The sequence below is a fragment of the Eumetopias jubatus genome, unplaced genomic scaffold (assembly GCF_037043125.1).
Source record: "Eumetopias jubatus isolate StellerSeaLion01/CBP00866 unplaced genomic scaffold, mEumJub1_p1.0 scaffold_3, whole genome shotgun sequence".
Lineage (NCBI taxonomy): Eukaryota > Metazoa > Chordata > Mammalia > Carnivora > Otariidae > Eumetopias > Eumetopias jubatus.
Genome location: NW_028274809.1, coordinates 42,115,222 through 42,132,348, shown reverse-complemented (window position 1 = coordinate 42,132,348; position 17,127 = coordinate 42,115,222).

Below are 17,127 nucleotides of genomic sequence, written 5' to 3'. Positions count from 1 at the left end.
TTTAAGACCCCCACTTTAAAGATACAGATATGTTAAAAGAATGGAGAAAGTTGTACAATGCAAACACTAGACAAAAGAGCAGTAGAGTAGCTATATTAAGCCAAAGTAGACTTCAGAATAAGAAAGACTATAAGGGTGAAGGATGCATATTTGGTAATATTCTTCAAGAAGATATAACGAGCTTATATGGATATGCAATTTACAAAATGCAAGAATGACTGATAGAACAAGTAAGCATAAAATCAGTAAGAATATAGATGATCTCAACAGCACTTATCCTAATGAACTATTACAGAACAATCTACCCAACAATAACAGAATATATATTATTTGAAGTGTACATAGAATATTCACCATGATGAACCATATTCTGGGGCATATATATATATATATATATATATATATACTTTTGTGTTTTATATTATATAGAAAAATCTACACATGCTTTTATATTTTATATATAAAAATATACACACAATGGAATATTATTCAGCCATAAAAATGAAATCTTGCCATTTGCAGCAACATGAATGGAGCTAGAAAGTATAATGTTAAGTAAACCAGTCAGAGAAAGAAAAATACCATGATTTCACTCATATGTGGAATTTAAGGAACAACACCAATGAGCAAAGGAAAAAAAAAGACCAAGAAACAGACTCTTAACTAGAAAGAACAAACTTATGGTTACCAGAGGGGAGGTTGATTGGGGAATGGGTGAAATAGGTAATGGGGATTAAAGAGTATACTAATCATGATGGGGCAGGGAGGGAACAGGTTTTTGACTTGTGTATCAACATGGAGAATTTTTAGATTTAAGTGTAAGAATCTAGATCAAAATGCTTTATATTATATGATTCCATTCTTATGATCTGGAAAAGGCAAGACTATAGAGAAAGCACATCAGGAATTACCAGAGATGTTTGGTGATGGGTGGTGATTAACTACAAAGGAAAGACACAGGGAAACTTACTATATCAGAACCTTTCTGTATATTAAACTGCTGGATACATGACTCTCTGCTTTTACCAAAACGTGTTAACTGTACATCGTGAGTAAAATTTGTTAACAAATTAGAAACAAAAACAACCGGGAAGTCATGAGATCATAAGATATGACATAGATGTAGTTGCAATCAGCATTCTAATGAATATATGAAATAACCACAGTGAAAGGGACATGAGGGTGAAAATTGAGTTGACAAATTTGGGAGAGGATGTTATGACAGGAAATTAATGGATAAAGTCAGAAGAAACTGCATAAACACTGTACTCTGACAACTTTGGGTTTTTTTGGGGTTATAGGTTAATAATTTTGAAACTACTTTAGTTGTATACTATGTTTAAACAAATATGTAAATGAGTGTTAGATGGTGAAAGCCAGATTTCTCCCTGTCAAAGCAGGAAGTTGCTGATGAGTAAGAGAAGGCTAGAATGAACTCTGTGGTACATTCCTAATTTGTTGAAAAAAACCTACAGACTCAGGAAGTTTAAGTGACCATAAACAGAATATATGTAATAAAATCCATGCTAAGCACATCATAATTAAATTCTGAAAACCAAAGACAAAGGAAAATATTGTAAAAGCATCCAGTGAGAAACAATAAATTACCTCTAAGAGTATGCCAATTCAAATCAGATTTTTCATTTGAAACCATGGAGAACAGAAAACAGTGGCACAACAGTTCTGAAGTGATGAACTCATGTAACTATTAACCATAAATCTGTATCCTACCAAACCATACTTGGGGATTAAGGAGAAATAAATGCACTCTTAGATGAAGAAAAACTGAAAACGATGTTTTAGATGAGCTAAACTGAAAAATTAGCTAAAGAAATTCTCAAAGAACATAAGGAATCTTGGAGCAGCCATTAGGAAGAAAGAACAGAAAGAGCAAATCTGTGGGTATACACAATAGACTACCATCCTTATGAGTTTTATAAATCATAACTGATGATTGAACCAAAAGTTATAGTTGTGAATACCAAATAGCGTTATATTTAAAAGTGGAGAAAGTAAAGGGACCTAAATCACAGTAAGATTTCTCTCTTCAAGTAGTTGAAAGTTGATAACATTAGATAATGATAAATTGCTTATGTGTCTTGTAATTCTTGGAATAACCAGTATGAAAACTATTCTGACATATACATAATATTCCACAAACCAATCACTGTGGAATCCTTAAAAAATAACCCACAGGTAGGCAAGAAAAATGAAACAGTGAGATATAGAGGAAAGAGAGAGAATATATAATAAAATGGTAGACTTAAATATTAACATATCAACAATTACTTTAAATCGTCTAAATCCATATAACAAGACAGATCAGCAGAGTGAGAAACTATAACACGGCCAAACTCTGTTTTGTTTATAGGGAATGCATTTGAAGTTTAGTGACCTAGGTCAGGAAAACGAAACAAAAACAAAAACAAAAAAAAAAGGAAAATATACCATGAAAGGATTCATGATAAAAAGAGCAACAGTAGCCATAGTAATACCTATTAGTAAGAATAAGTAAGTAATATCTCTTAGAAAGAAAATTACTATAGATAGTAGAAGATCAATCCGCCAGGAAAGCAAGAGGATCGTAAAACCTTCTGCACTAAAACACTGAGCTCCAAAGTAACATTGAGCAAAAACTGATAGATCTGAAAGGAAATAGTCAAATTCAAAATTATAATATGGGATTCAACTTTAAAATAAATTTCACATGGGCGCCTGGATGGCTCAGATGGTTAAGTGTCTGCCTTCGGCTCAGGTCATGATCCCAGGGTCCTGGAATCGAGTCCCGCATCGGGTAGGGAGCCTGCTTCTCCCTCTGTTTCTCTCTCTCCCTGTCTCTTATGAATAAATAAATAAAATCTTTAAAAAAATAACATAAAATAAATTTCACACATCAAATGAAATTGAAAAATTCCTTAAGTGTCCCAAATTACCGAAACTGGTATAAGAAGACCTAGAAAATCTGAATAGCCCTGTAACTAAAATTCTTGAAATCTTAATATTTTGTATTCAAAACCCCAGGCCTAGTTGTCTTCCCCAGTGAATTCTACCAAACATTTAATGAAAAAAAATATAGATCTCACTTTCTTTCAGATGATAGAGCAGAACATGAATATAGATGCTGAATTGAAGTTTTAGCCAATTGAATCAAGCATTGAATGGATTAATACCAAATGAAATTGATTTATTTTAAAAATATGCTCAGTGTAATGTTCATAACTTCATGAATACAGTGTACCATAACAATATAGTCAAAACCCATAGAAACATCTCAGTATACCTAAAGAAAAATAAACATTTTACAGAAGTTCATACTCATCCATGATGAAGGTCCTCAGCAAATTGGTACACAAAGGAACATTTTTAGTGAGGTAAGGAACATGTGTTAACAAAACCACATATACCATTGTAATAAACATCAGTAGCTTGCCTGGCTGAGTTGCCAGATATTGGAGTAGCCAACTGAAGCAACAATGAGCCAAAATGAAAATAACAGAATTCTAATTATTATGTTCATATGGGTAAGAGGCTAAACCCAGGAAAAGTGCCAACTTCCTCCAGTTTCATTTCCCCCCACCAGTGGAGGATCAGGTGGATCAGCAAAGACATGGGATTCATCTTACTGTGTGGGAGTCCTGAACAAGGGACTCAGATAATTTTGTGGACCCTGAGATGGGAGGGGCTAGGGGGTTTGCAGTCTGAGGAAGACACCTCTGCAGAGGCATTCTTACTCAAACCTGGATGATAATTTTCCCACTCTTTCTACTGAATTTTCATTTTCCCCATACAAATGTGCACCAGTGGAGGATCTGAGTTCTTGACTGCAACTCCCCGCAGAATCCTCAATGTACTGGCTAAGCACCAAGTCTGCTATGGGGAGGGCACCTTTCTCCAGTAAGGCCTGCCAGTTAAAGCTTTTGTAATTGTCTGTGGTCTGGTTTCTAGAAAAACAAAACAAAACATGATCAGGGGAGGGGCAGAGGGAGAGGGAAAGGAAGAGAATCTCAAGCAGACTCCCCACTGAGCACAGAACCTGATGTGGGCTCAATCTCACAACCCTCAGATCATGACCTGAGCAGAACTCAGATGCTTAACTGACTGAGCCACTAAGGTGCCCCTTGGGTGAATTAGTTTTGATACTTATATCCTGGAATAGTTTTCTAATATTCAAATTATAGTTTATGGAATTCTATTCTCTGTTTAATTTCTGTGGTATGAGGTTCAGGAAAAATTAGGTTTTGCATGTATCCTTTGTTGTGGTTCTGGGGTTCTACTAATTACATCAAATAATCTCAGCTACAGCCTACCACATGCAGCCAGCAACATATTTTATTGTGGGGTTTGTTTTATTCTCTTAAATTGATTACAGATACCTTGAAACTGAATGATGGTGATAGACGTTTTCTGCATGCTAAGGCTCTATGGTGATGTTAATAATTGCAAGGAACCATTTAGTGCATATATATGCCAGATTCTAAGTGCCTTGCATATGTCATTTAATTCTCACAAAAACACAAGATAGAATTATCAATTATCATTTACAAATAGGGACACCAGTACACAGATCAAATGATTTCCCCATGTTCACTAAGTTAACAAGTGTTGAAACCCATGTTCTTGATCATTACCATACTGCCTTTCAGAGGTTAACCTTGATTTTCCTTATGGTACTTAATCAATCATTTTGTGTATGTAATTCTCCAAAATTGGTCATGGGGGGAGGAAGAAGAGTATCTCTAAGGCTTTTTCTTTCATATTTAGTTAAATCTTACTAAGAATTTTGAAGATTAAGTTGAAATTAGAAAGCTACACACCAAATTCTTTTATTTCTTCCTTCACTCCAACTTAAATTCATGTTTAGTGTTATCTAATGAAAACAAAATATAAGCAACAGTATGTACCTAATAAAACATGATACTAAAATCATGATTTGTGACTCTATATACAATACAGTAAATAGAATATCATGATACATTTTATGCCCATCATGGATTACATTCTGATGATCACAAAAGTAGTATCTGCAATTTAAACAAAAACAAAATATTTTACACCCTTTAGATGCATTTGTATATGAAAAACTTGTACATAGAATTTGTGATCACTTTGGTGATTTAAGTGATATATGATATCATAAGGTATTTTTTTGGGATTTTTTTTTTCTTTCAGGTTCCAAATTATGGCATTTGGGCTAAATGATGTATTTTGTATTATAAAGTATACATTTCAAAGCTCTGAAATATTTTATAAATATACAAAGTGCTTCATTCTTTTGTCAATGAACAGTGTTCTTAGTAGTAATGCTAACAGTAGGTGTGGTTTGCTGCATATCTGGTAAACACCTGGGGTATGATAAGACAATGCCAAACTAGTCTAGATTGGTTATACCAGTGCTTCTATCAGCAATGTATAAGAATGATCTTGCTCCATTATCTTTGCAAGACTTGATACTCTCAGAATTCCTAACCATTACTAATCTGTGTTGTGTTCAACTTGCATTTCCTTGCAATTAAGCAAATTTTCATGTTTATTCCAGACTGTTGCCCACTTGCCTTTTACATTGTCTGTCTTGATTTATAGGGCTGTGTTACATGTTTTGGATACAGTTTCTTTTAAGGTTATATGGGTTGCAAATATTTTCTTATACTATGGATACCATTTGAGGATATACTCCAGTCCAACCAAACAGGAATTCAAGAAAAGGCATAGAAGTTGCAGTCAAGCCCTCGTAATTTTGCTAATATGGCTTTGCCATTTATGGCAATAATTAAGGAAACTTGGAACAGAATGAAATATAACTAAACACAACTAAAAATCAAACAATTTTTGATTATAAAATATAAGGAACTAGAGATACTAACTCTGGAAATGATTGAAATTTATATTTTAATACACTTGTTTAAAAGTCAAAGATAACCAGAAATGAAGATGTATGAAATATATAGTTTCCAAGCCTGTCCAAATTTTTTTAAGAGGTAGAATAAAAATTAATCCTTCTAGTCAAGCTTTTGGGAGGGCATGAGCATGTGGCAGAAAATAAACAAGTAAGGAAAATTTAGTAGAAAATTGTAAGATCCAACATATATCTGGGAATAGTTCCAGAATGAAAGAACAAAAATGAAAAGAAGGAAGCAAAATCAAAGAAATAGGACAACTTATTTTTCCAGAATTTGTAAAACACATAAACTCTTACGTTAAGAAAGCAAAATTAAAAATAAAAATGTAAATTCACACATACATTATAGTAGATCTGCACATTAGAGGAATAGAGTTCTTAAATGAGAAAACTAGAATGATTAAATTGAAAGCATATTTCTGTGAAGCAATTATAGAACAAAGCTGTAATACAATACATAACGAGCATGCTGAGAGAAACCTGTTAAACTAGAATCTGTTCACTGTTCAAAGTCAGTGAAGAATGAGGATAAATTAAATTTATTTTGAGAAAATAACTGAGGAAATTTACCACTGATAAACTTTCACCGAAAAACCAGAAGAGGGAGTGAGATACAGTTGTTAATGTGATCAATAGTAAATATATAGGTAAATCCAAACAAGCATTGATTGTACTAAAAATATAATATTGAACTAATTACAAAATTGAACTAAAACATTGGGCAAAAACAACATGAAAGGTGAGAAGCCTGATTGAACTAAAATAGTTATTTTTAAATGTTTGGGTAGGGTATTAGGTTTAAGTTGTGCCATTAAAATTTTTAGTCTTTTCAATTTCAAAGAGAGATAAAATAAAAACCAATACAAGGAAAACATGGCTGTATCCATACAATAAAATGCCTTTCATTTGGCAAAAATAATTTCTATATATTTTATAAAGTAATCTGAGATATATTGCTAAATGAATAAAATAAAAGGTAAAGCTCATTGTATGATTATATTTATGTGAAAAGATGCCCAAACTATATATGATTGATTATAGATATAAATATGTATATATATTGAGATTTTTAAATATAGACAAATATTTCAGTAAGTTTATACTTTTAAAAAATTTTTAGTCTTTGTTTTATAATTGAAGTATAGTGACATACATTAGTTTCAGGTGTACAACATAGTGATTCAACAACTATGTTATGCTGTGCTCATAGGTATAGATAACCATCTGCTACCATATAACATTATCGTAATATCCTTGAGCATATTCCCCATGCTTTATCTGTCATTCTTATGACAAATTCATCCTATAACTGAAAGCCTGTATTTCACTCCTCTTTGTGAAATTTCCCCATCTCCTTCCCCTTCCCCTCTGGCAGCCATTAGTTCTCTGTATTTCTAGGTCTATTTCTACTTTTTGTTTGTTCATTCATTCATTTGTTTTGTTTTTAGATTCCACATACAAGTGAAATCATACGGTATTTGTCTTTCTCTGACTGAATTATTTCATTTAGCATTATACCCTCTAGGTCCATCCATGTTATTGCAAATGGCAAGCTCTCATTTTTTTTTTTTACAGCTGAATAATATTCCATTGTGTGTGTGTGTGTGTGCACGTGCGCACATGCCACATCTTCTTTACCCATTTATCTATTGATGGACACTTGGGTTGCTTCCGTATCTTGGCTATTGTAAATAATATTCCCATAAACATAGTGGTTCACAGGTCATTTCAAATTAGTGTTTTTGTTTTCTTTGAGTAAATACCAGTAGTAGAATGACTGGGTCATGTGATATTTCTATTTTTAATATTTTAAAGTTTCTCCATAGTGTTTTTGACAGTGACTGCACCACTTTACCTTACCATCAACAGTGCATGAGGGCTCCTTTTCCTCCCCATACTCATCGATACTTGCTATTTCTTGTTCTTTTTTTATTCTAGCCACTCTGACAGGTGTAAGGTGAAATCTCATTGTAGTTCTGCTTTGCATTTTCCTGATGATGAGTGATTTTTGAACATTTCATGTATCTGTTGGCCATTTATGTGTCTTCTTTGGATAATATGTCTATTCAGGTCTTCTGCCAATTTTTAATTGGACTACTGTTGGTGTTTTTTTGCTGTTTGATTGTATAAGTTCTTTACATGTTTTGGATATTAACCCCTTATCAAATACATCATTTGCAAATATCTTCTCCCATTCAGTAGGTTACATTTTGTTTTGTTGATGTTTTCCTTTCCTATGCAAAAGCTCTTTATTTTGCTGTAGTCCAAATAGTTTATTTTCATTTTTGTTTCCCTTCCCTAAGGAGACCTATCTAGAAAAATATTGCTAAGGCCAATGTCCAAGTGATTTTCTTTTGGGGGTTTTATGGTGTCAGTTCTCACATTTAGGTCTTTAATCCATTTTGAATTTATTTTTGTGTATGGTGTTAGAAAGTAGTCTAGCTTCATTATTTTGCATGTAGCTGTCCAATTTTCCCAGCTATTGAAGAGACTGTCTTTTCCCCATTGTATATTCTTGCCTCATTTGTCATGGATTAACTGGCCATATAAGTGTAAGTTTGTGTCATTTTTTTGTGTCAATACCATGCTGTTTTTATTATAGCTTTGTAGTAGATCTTGAAATCTGGGATTATGATACCTCCAGCTCTTTCTCAAAATTGCTTTGGCTATTCAGAGTCCTTTGGGGTTCTGTAAAATTTTTAGGATTATTTGTTCTAGTTCTGTGAAAAATACTATTGGTATTTTGATAAGGATTGCACTCATTTTTATTTTTTCTACTTTGTTTTATGTGTATATAATAGCAGTTATCTATACATATGTAATTCATGTAAATAATTAAAAGGAACACAATAACATAGGCAAAAGAGATTAACTAAAATGTAAAATACCATTGGAGATCATATAGTTCAATTTTTTTCATTGTCCCTATATAGAAACCTAATCTTAAGGAGAATTAGTAAGTTTTCTATAGTTGCATAGATAATTAGTAGCAGAATAGACACAAACTGGATGTAAGACTCCTTACATCCAGCTTAGTAATATTTCCTTGAGAAAACACATTTCTCTACAAAAAGTCACATATGTATGTATGCACATACCTTCCTCTCCCCCCAAAAATAGATTGAACTAAAAGTAGATTTAGGTTATGTTGATGAGATGTAAGTATGTATTACAGATATACATGTATATCTGCATAAAAGATATATGGAGTATATCTTACACATATCAAGATACAGAATTTAATATGTATGTTTTCATTGTTAATTGAGTAGACTTCTACAATTAAGAATATCCTGTATGACGTGCACCATCATTAACTTTGGTGATAGCCATTTCATTAAAAGATAGTTTCTGGGGTACCTGGGTGGCTCAGTCAGTTAAGCGTCTGCCTTTGGCTCAGGTTATGATCCCAGGGTCCTGGGATCGAGGCCCACATCGAGCTCTCTGCTCAGCAAGGAGTCTGCTTCTCCCTTTCCCTGCCCCCTTCTCATGTGTACTCTCTCTCTCTCTCTCTCAAATAAATAAATAAAATCTTAAAAAACAAAGTTTCTGAAGACTCTTAGCTATGTCAAAATGTCAGCATTTTAAAGCCAAATTAATTTTGTAGAAAATTTTGTAGACAAATATGAAAAAGCATACTGTAGGAATTCTTTAATATTTGTACAATTGTATAACTATATCTCTAATAACACATTTTTTGGGGGAATTATGTGAAATTCACATACTGCCTCGGGCTGTGATAAAAAGAGCAATATATAGTGTTAATACTCTGGCTTTATTTCTAGTTATTAGAAAGAATTTGCAGAAGAATCAGGAAAAAAAATTCATAGGGAAAGGGGACAATGGAAAGTTTATTTTGTTCATGTAAAATTACTTAGCAGAGGTTTAAAATCTTCCATGACTAGGAGAGTTTGTGATGGTCTGATATTTGAAGATTATGAAGGAATTGTTCTAATGAATGTGTGTGAGAACTGAATTTGAATAAGCTCTGCCATTTATTAACTATAATTTTGAGGGAAGATACAATCTTCTATCAGTTTTTTTTATCTGTAAAGAAAGGATATTAATACCCAACTCCCAGGATTGCTTTGTGAACATCATGAGGGCGGAGTCCCATTTTGTTCAACTTTGTGAAGTTTCAAATGATAGCATATAAAAAAATTGCTTCTAATGAATCAGAGATTTACAGATATTCTTTTGCTAATACCTTGCATTATATACTTTGAAAATTTATTACCTTGTTCCAGTTGAAAAAAAGTTTCTATTTTTATAAAATGTTTAGAGATTTGGAATGAACAAAGCATATAAATATGATTTAATGTCATAATTATTATCAGTATTATTTCAATTTTCTGCTAACATTTCTGAAATCATAAATGTCAAATACCTGATTCATCTTGAAGATTTAACTTTCAGTAAGTGAAGTTGTAAAGGCTAAGTATCAATCTTAATGAGAGCTGAGGCATTAATTTTTAGCAATTTCTAAACTCACTATAATAGCCTTATTATATACAAGAATTGGAGCAGATAAGAAAAAAATCTTTAATAGACTAAGTACAGTAGGCAAACAATTGGGGTCTAATTAAAACAAGAAGCCTTCTTTTTCATTTTGTTCAATGACTCTCCTTTACCATCATCTTGTTATCACGTTTAGAATGTTTTTGTATTCTCAGACATTAAGATGTATTTGTGTATCTAAACTTTAAAGAAAGCAGATGTATTTGCCCCCAAAATTAGATTTCTGCTCTTCGAATGTGGGAAGATAATTTTGTTTTTATTCAATGAATATTTAGTACCTACTAGTAGAACATTGTTAGAATATAAGCCCCTAGTTAGCTCCATGAGGGCTAGTACTTTTAAAACAATAGTTCTCTCATAATAGATGATCAAAAATACTGAAGGAGTGAATACATTTATATTTATTTATGCTTATATTTATTGCATAAACAAAGAATTATAAGCATGAAGTGGCTAAAATATCAATCTCAGCATGCTAAAGTTAAGGAACTGATTTTAATCATGTTACAGTCACTAAGTTCTATAATAACATAGAAGTTGTTCTTCTGACCCAGTGGACTACCATTTGAAGTCAGAGAGGGGATTGTGAAAAACATCTAGGAGCCAACAGACACCATAAAGACAGTACAATTCAAGACTTTAGAAACATGCATAAGAGTAATTCTAAAAAAAACCATCTGAAACCCACCATTTTGATAAATGCCTGGAAAAATTACTAAGACAAAAACCTCTGGGTGGAATAATTCAACTCTGTGTTAACATACAAGAAGGCAGAACCGCAATTTTTTTTTATTATGTTAATCACCATACATTACATCATTAGTTTTTGATGTAATGTTCCATGATTCATTGTTTGCATATAACACCCAGTGCTCCATTCAATACGTGCCTTCTTTAATACCCATCACCAGGCTAACCCCTCCCCCATCCCCCTGCCCTGTAGAACCCTCAGTTTGTTTCTTAGAGTCCATAGTCTCTCATGGTTCATCTCTCCCTCCAATTTCCCCCCCTTCATTTTTCCTTCCTACTATCTTCTTCTTTTTTTTAACATATAATGTATTTTTATTTCAGAGGTACAGGTCTGTGATTCAACAGTCTACACAATTCACAGTGCTCACCATAGCACATACCCTCCCCAATGTCTGTCACCCAGCCACCCCATCCCTCCCACCCTCCCCCCACTGCAGCAACACTCTACTTCCTGAGATTAAGAATTCCTCATATCAGGGGCACCTGGGTGGCACAGTTGGTTGAGCGACTGCCTTAGGCTCAGGTCATGATCCTGGAGTCCCGGGATCGAGTCCCACATCGGGCTCCCAGTTCAGCAGGGGGTCTGCTTCTCCCTCTGACCCTCTTCCCTCTCGTGCTCTCTGTCTCTCATTCTCTCTCTCTCAAATAAATAAATAAAATCTTAAAAAAGCAAGCCTCATATCAGTGAGATCATATGATATATGTCTTTCTCTGATTGACTAATTTCGCTTAGCATAAGACCCTCTAGTTCCATCCATGTCATTGCAAATGGCAAGATTTCATTTTTTGATGGCTGCATAATATTCCATCGTGTATATATATATATATATATATATATATATATATACACCATGTCTTTATCCATTCATCTGTCGATGGGCATCTTGGCTCTTTACATAGTTTGGCTATTGTGGACATTGCTGTTATAAACATTGAGGTGCACGTACCCCTTTGGATCCCTACATTTGTATCTTTGGGGTAAATACCCAGTAGTGCAATTGTTGGATCATAGGGTAGCTCTATTTTCAACTTTTTGAGGAACCTCCATACTGTTTTCCTGAGTGGCTGCACCAGCTTGCATTCCCACTAACAGTGTAGGAAGGTTCCCCTTTCTCTGTATCTTCGCCAACATCTGTCCTTTCCTGACTGGTTAATTTTAGCCATTCTGACTGGTGTGAGGTGGTATCTCATTGAGGTTTTGATTTGGATTTCCCTGATCTTGAGTGATGTTGAGCATGTTTTCATGTGTCTGTTGGCCATTTGGATGTCTTCTTTGGAAAAATGTCTGTTCATGTCTTCTGCCCATTTCTTGATTGAATTATTTGTTCTTTGGGTGTTGAGTTTGATAAGTTCTTTATAGATTTTGGATACTAGCCCTTTATCTGATATGTCATTTGCACATCTCTTCTCCCATTCTATCAGTTTTCTTTTGGTTTTGTTGACTGTTTCCTTTGCTGTGCAAAAGCTTTTTATCTTGATGAAGTCCCAATAGTTCATTTTTGCCCTTGCTTCCCTTGCCTTTGGCGATGTTTCTAGGAAGAAGTTGTGGCTAAGGTCGAAGAGGTTGTTGCCTGTGTTCTCCTCTAGGATTTTGATGGACTCCTGTTTCACATTTAGGTCTTTCCTCCATTTTGAGTCTATTTTTGTGTCTGGTGTAAGGACATGGTCCAGTTTCAGTCTTCTGCATGTGGCTGTCCAATTTGCCCAATACGATTTGTTGAAGAGACTGCCTTTTTTCCATTGGACATTCTTTCCTGCTTTATTGAAGATAAGTTGACCATAGAGTTGAGGGTCCATTTCTGGGCTCTGTATTCTGTTCCATTGATCTATGTGTCTGTTTTTGTGCCAGTACCATACTTCTTGATGATGACAGCTTTGTAATAGAGCTGGAAGTCAGAATTGTGACACCACCGGCTTTGCTTTTCTTTTTCAATATTCCTCTGGCTATCTGGGGTCTTTTCTGGTTCCATACAAATTTTAGGATTATTTGTTCCATTTCTTTGAAAAAAGTGGATGGTATTTTGATGGGGATTGCATTGAATGTGTAGATTGCTCTAGGTAGCATTGACAGCTTCACCATATTTGTTCTTCCAATCCACAAGCATGGAATGTTTTTCCATTTCTTTGTGTCTTCCTCAATTTCTTTCATGAGTATTTTATAGTTTTCTGAGTACAGATTCTTTGCCTCTTTGGTTAGATTTATTCCTAGGTCTTATGGTTTTGGGTGCAATTGTAAATGGGATTGACTCCTTAATTTCTCTTTCTTCTGTCTTGTTGTTGGTGGATAGGAATGCCACTGATTTCTGTGCATTGATTTTATATCCTGCCACTTTACTGAATTCCTGTATGAGTTCTAGCAGTTTTGGGGTGGAGTCTTTTGGGTTTTCCACGTAAAGTATCATATCATCTGCAAAGAGTGAGAGTTTGACTACTTCTTTGCTGATTCGAATGCCTTTCATTTCTTTTTGTTGTCTGATTGCTGTGGCTAGGACTTCTAATACTATGTTGAATAGCAGTGGTGATAGTGGACATCCCTGCCATGTTCCTGACCTTAGGGAGAAAGCTCTCAGTTTTTCCCCATTGAGAATGATATTCACTGTGTGTTTTTCATAGGTAGCTTTTATGATATTGAGGTATGCACACTCTATCCCTACACTGTGAAGTGTTTTAATCAAGAAAGGATGCTGTACTTTGTCAAATGCTTTTTCTGCATTTATTGAGAGGATCATATGGTTCTCGTTCTTTCTTTTATTAATGTATTGTATCACATTGATTGATTTGCAGATGTTGAACCAACCTTGCAGCCCATGGATAAATCCCACTTGTTCGTGGTGAATAATCCTTTTAATGTACTGTTGGATCCTATTGGCTAGTATTTTGGTGAGAATTTATGCATCCATGTTCATCAAGGATATTGGTCTGTAATTCTCCTTTTCAATGGAGACTTTGTATGGTTTTGGGATCAGGGTGGCCTCATAAAACCAGTTTGGAAGTTTTCCTTCCATTTCTATTTTTTTGGAACAGTTTCAGAAGAATAGGTATTAATTCTTCTTTAAATGTTTGGTAGAATTCCCCTGGGCAGCCATCTGGCCCTGGGCTCTTTGTTGGGAAATCCAGTTATTTTTATACTGTTTCAAAGATACAAGTGGATGCTCTACTGCAGGTTTGCATTAGACAATCAAGTCTTATAATCAAGAAAGAGAAGTTCAGAAACAGAGCAATAAACTAGGGAATATTTTAACAATTCCTAGGGGAGATGAATTGGATGAATTGAATGAAATGAAAATTAGAATTAACTGTGTCTGTACTATATTCTGGCAAAATATTTTACCTTTTAATTATGCCTACAGATGATATTGGCAATCCTCTATTTAAAATTATATATTTATATATGGGCTTATGTAGAGATGTACAAGGATGTCCATATTATACTGTGTAGATGAGCAAAAACAAACCCAAATAATAATTAAATAAACTTGGAGTTTGACCATTTTCTATAAATGTCAATTACATTCATTTTGTTGACAATGTTCTTCAAGTGTTCTGCTTTTTTTCATATTTCTTTTGCATTTTTCTATAAAATACTGAAAGAAGAATAATGAGGTAACCAAATACATTTGTAAACTTCTCTATATCTTTTTAAATAAGTTATGTCAGGTTGACTTTATGTATTACAAATATCTGTTTTTATTGCATAATATTTAAGATTGTTATGTCTTTTTAATGTACTTATCATCTACAAACTTTATGAAATTTCTATTTATATACATGTAAAGATCTCTGGGCTAAAGTTATTTTATGTGATAGTAAAATATCTTCTCTAGCTCTCTTGTGCTTAGTGTTTATGTGCTATATCTATTACTATCCTTTCACTTTTGACCTCTGTCTTTACATGTAAAGTGGGTCTTTTAAATGGTATATAGTGATTGTTGATTTTTAATCCATTTTGACAATCTCTGCTTCAACTATGTTTTTTCTAATATTCAGGTTTAGTATAATATGGTTGGATTTCAGTCTACTACTATCTATATTTTTTCCCATTATTCCTATGTTTACTTGTTTCCTTACTATTTGGGGATTAATTGAGTTTTTTACTCATTTTAATCTCTTTTTTTTTCTTACTAATTATGCTAATTTATTTCTTAGTGATTTTCTAGGATATACAATAAACATCTGCTTATCACAATATTCCCTCAAATAATATGACACTTCATGTATCATTTGAGAATCTTACAACATGATACCTCAGTTTCCTCCATCCCATCATTTATACTTCTGCTTCATATGTGATAACCACATGCTATATTGTTATAATTCCTTGGGACAATTATCTCTTAAAAAAAAGTAAGAGGAATATTTTCTTTACTATAAATATTGCCATGTCTGTCCTTCATTTTGTTGAGCTTATTTAAATTTCTCTTTGGCATCATCTTTTGACTATTGAACTCTTTATTTTTGACTCTACTGTAGGTCTACTTTCAATAGATTCTCTCACCTTCATTTGTTTGAAAATACCTTTACTACATCTCTATCTTTTAAAATATATCTTTGCTAGATACGGGTTTCTGGGTCAACATCTTTTTTTTTCTATCAGTGCTTTAATGATGTCACTTCATTTTTTTCTGGCTTGGTCTTCTTTTCTTTTCTTTTTTCTTTTTTTTTTTCCTTTTCTCTCCTCTCCTCTCCTTTCTTTCCTTCCCTTTTTTTTTTTTTTTAAAGTAAGCTCCACACCAAGCATGGAGCTTAATGCAAGGCTTCAACTCACAACCCTGAGATCAAGATCTGAGCTGAGATAAGGGTTGGACGCTTAATCAACTGAACCACCCAGGTCCCAGGTGCCACTGGCTTGCATATTTCTGATAAGTCTATTAGCATTTGCAACTTTTTTAGATATCCAATGTTTTGTTTTATCCTGTGACTACATTTTTGTTTGAGTGTTAGAGTTTTGTTTATTTCTGTTTTTATTTTCCTTGTGGATAGCTGAGGTTCTTGAATTTATGGTTTGTCATCTTTTTAATTTTGGCCAAATCTAGGTCATTATCTCTTCTGATATTTCCTGATTTTCTTTCTCTTCTCCCTTGAAACTTTGATTTTATATATATATAAAATCAAATATATATAAAAATATATATACCTTGAGACTTTGCTTATATATATATAAAATCAAATATATATATTTCAAATATAACTACAGATAAATCAAATCAAATATATATATTTGATTTTATATATATAAAATCAAAGTCTCAAGGTATATATATTTAATATATATATAGGTATATATATATAATTCCATTATCATATGTAGTTTTGACCTTTAGTTCTTGGATGTTATGTTTATTTAGCTGGGTTTTATGTATGTATGTATGTATGTATGTATTTTTGCTTTAGCTTTCAATTATAATTTATATTTGCCAATCTGCAAGTTTAATGATTTTTTTCTTTAAAATCCAGTTTGGGTTTCTATCATTTTCATTTTGGATTCTCTCATTTCATTTTCATGATTCTATCACTTCATTTTCATTTTCATTTTTTTTTAAGATTTTGTTTATTTATTTGAGACAGCAAGGGAGAGAGAGCACAAGCAAGGGGAATGGGAGAGGGAGAAGCAGACTCCCCGCTGAGCATGGAGCCCACTGCGGAACTCGATCCCAGGACCCTGAGATCATGATCTGAGTTGAAGGCAGACTCCTGACCAACTGAGGTACCCAGGCACCCCTCATTTTCATTTTACCTTTTTTTAATGTTCTATCCCTCTGCTAAAGTTGTCCATATATTTATACATATTGCCTACATTTTCCACTAGATTTATTACAGTATTTTATTGTATATGTTTTTAAGTAGTTATCTGATAGCTTCAGTATCTGGGCAACTTCTGATTGTGGCTTTGTTGATAGATTTATCCCTGGCAATTAATCACTCTCTCTTGCTGTGTGTGTGTGTGTGTGTGTGTGTGTGTGTGT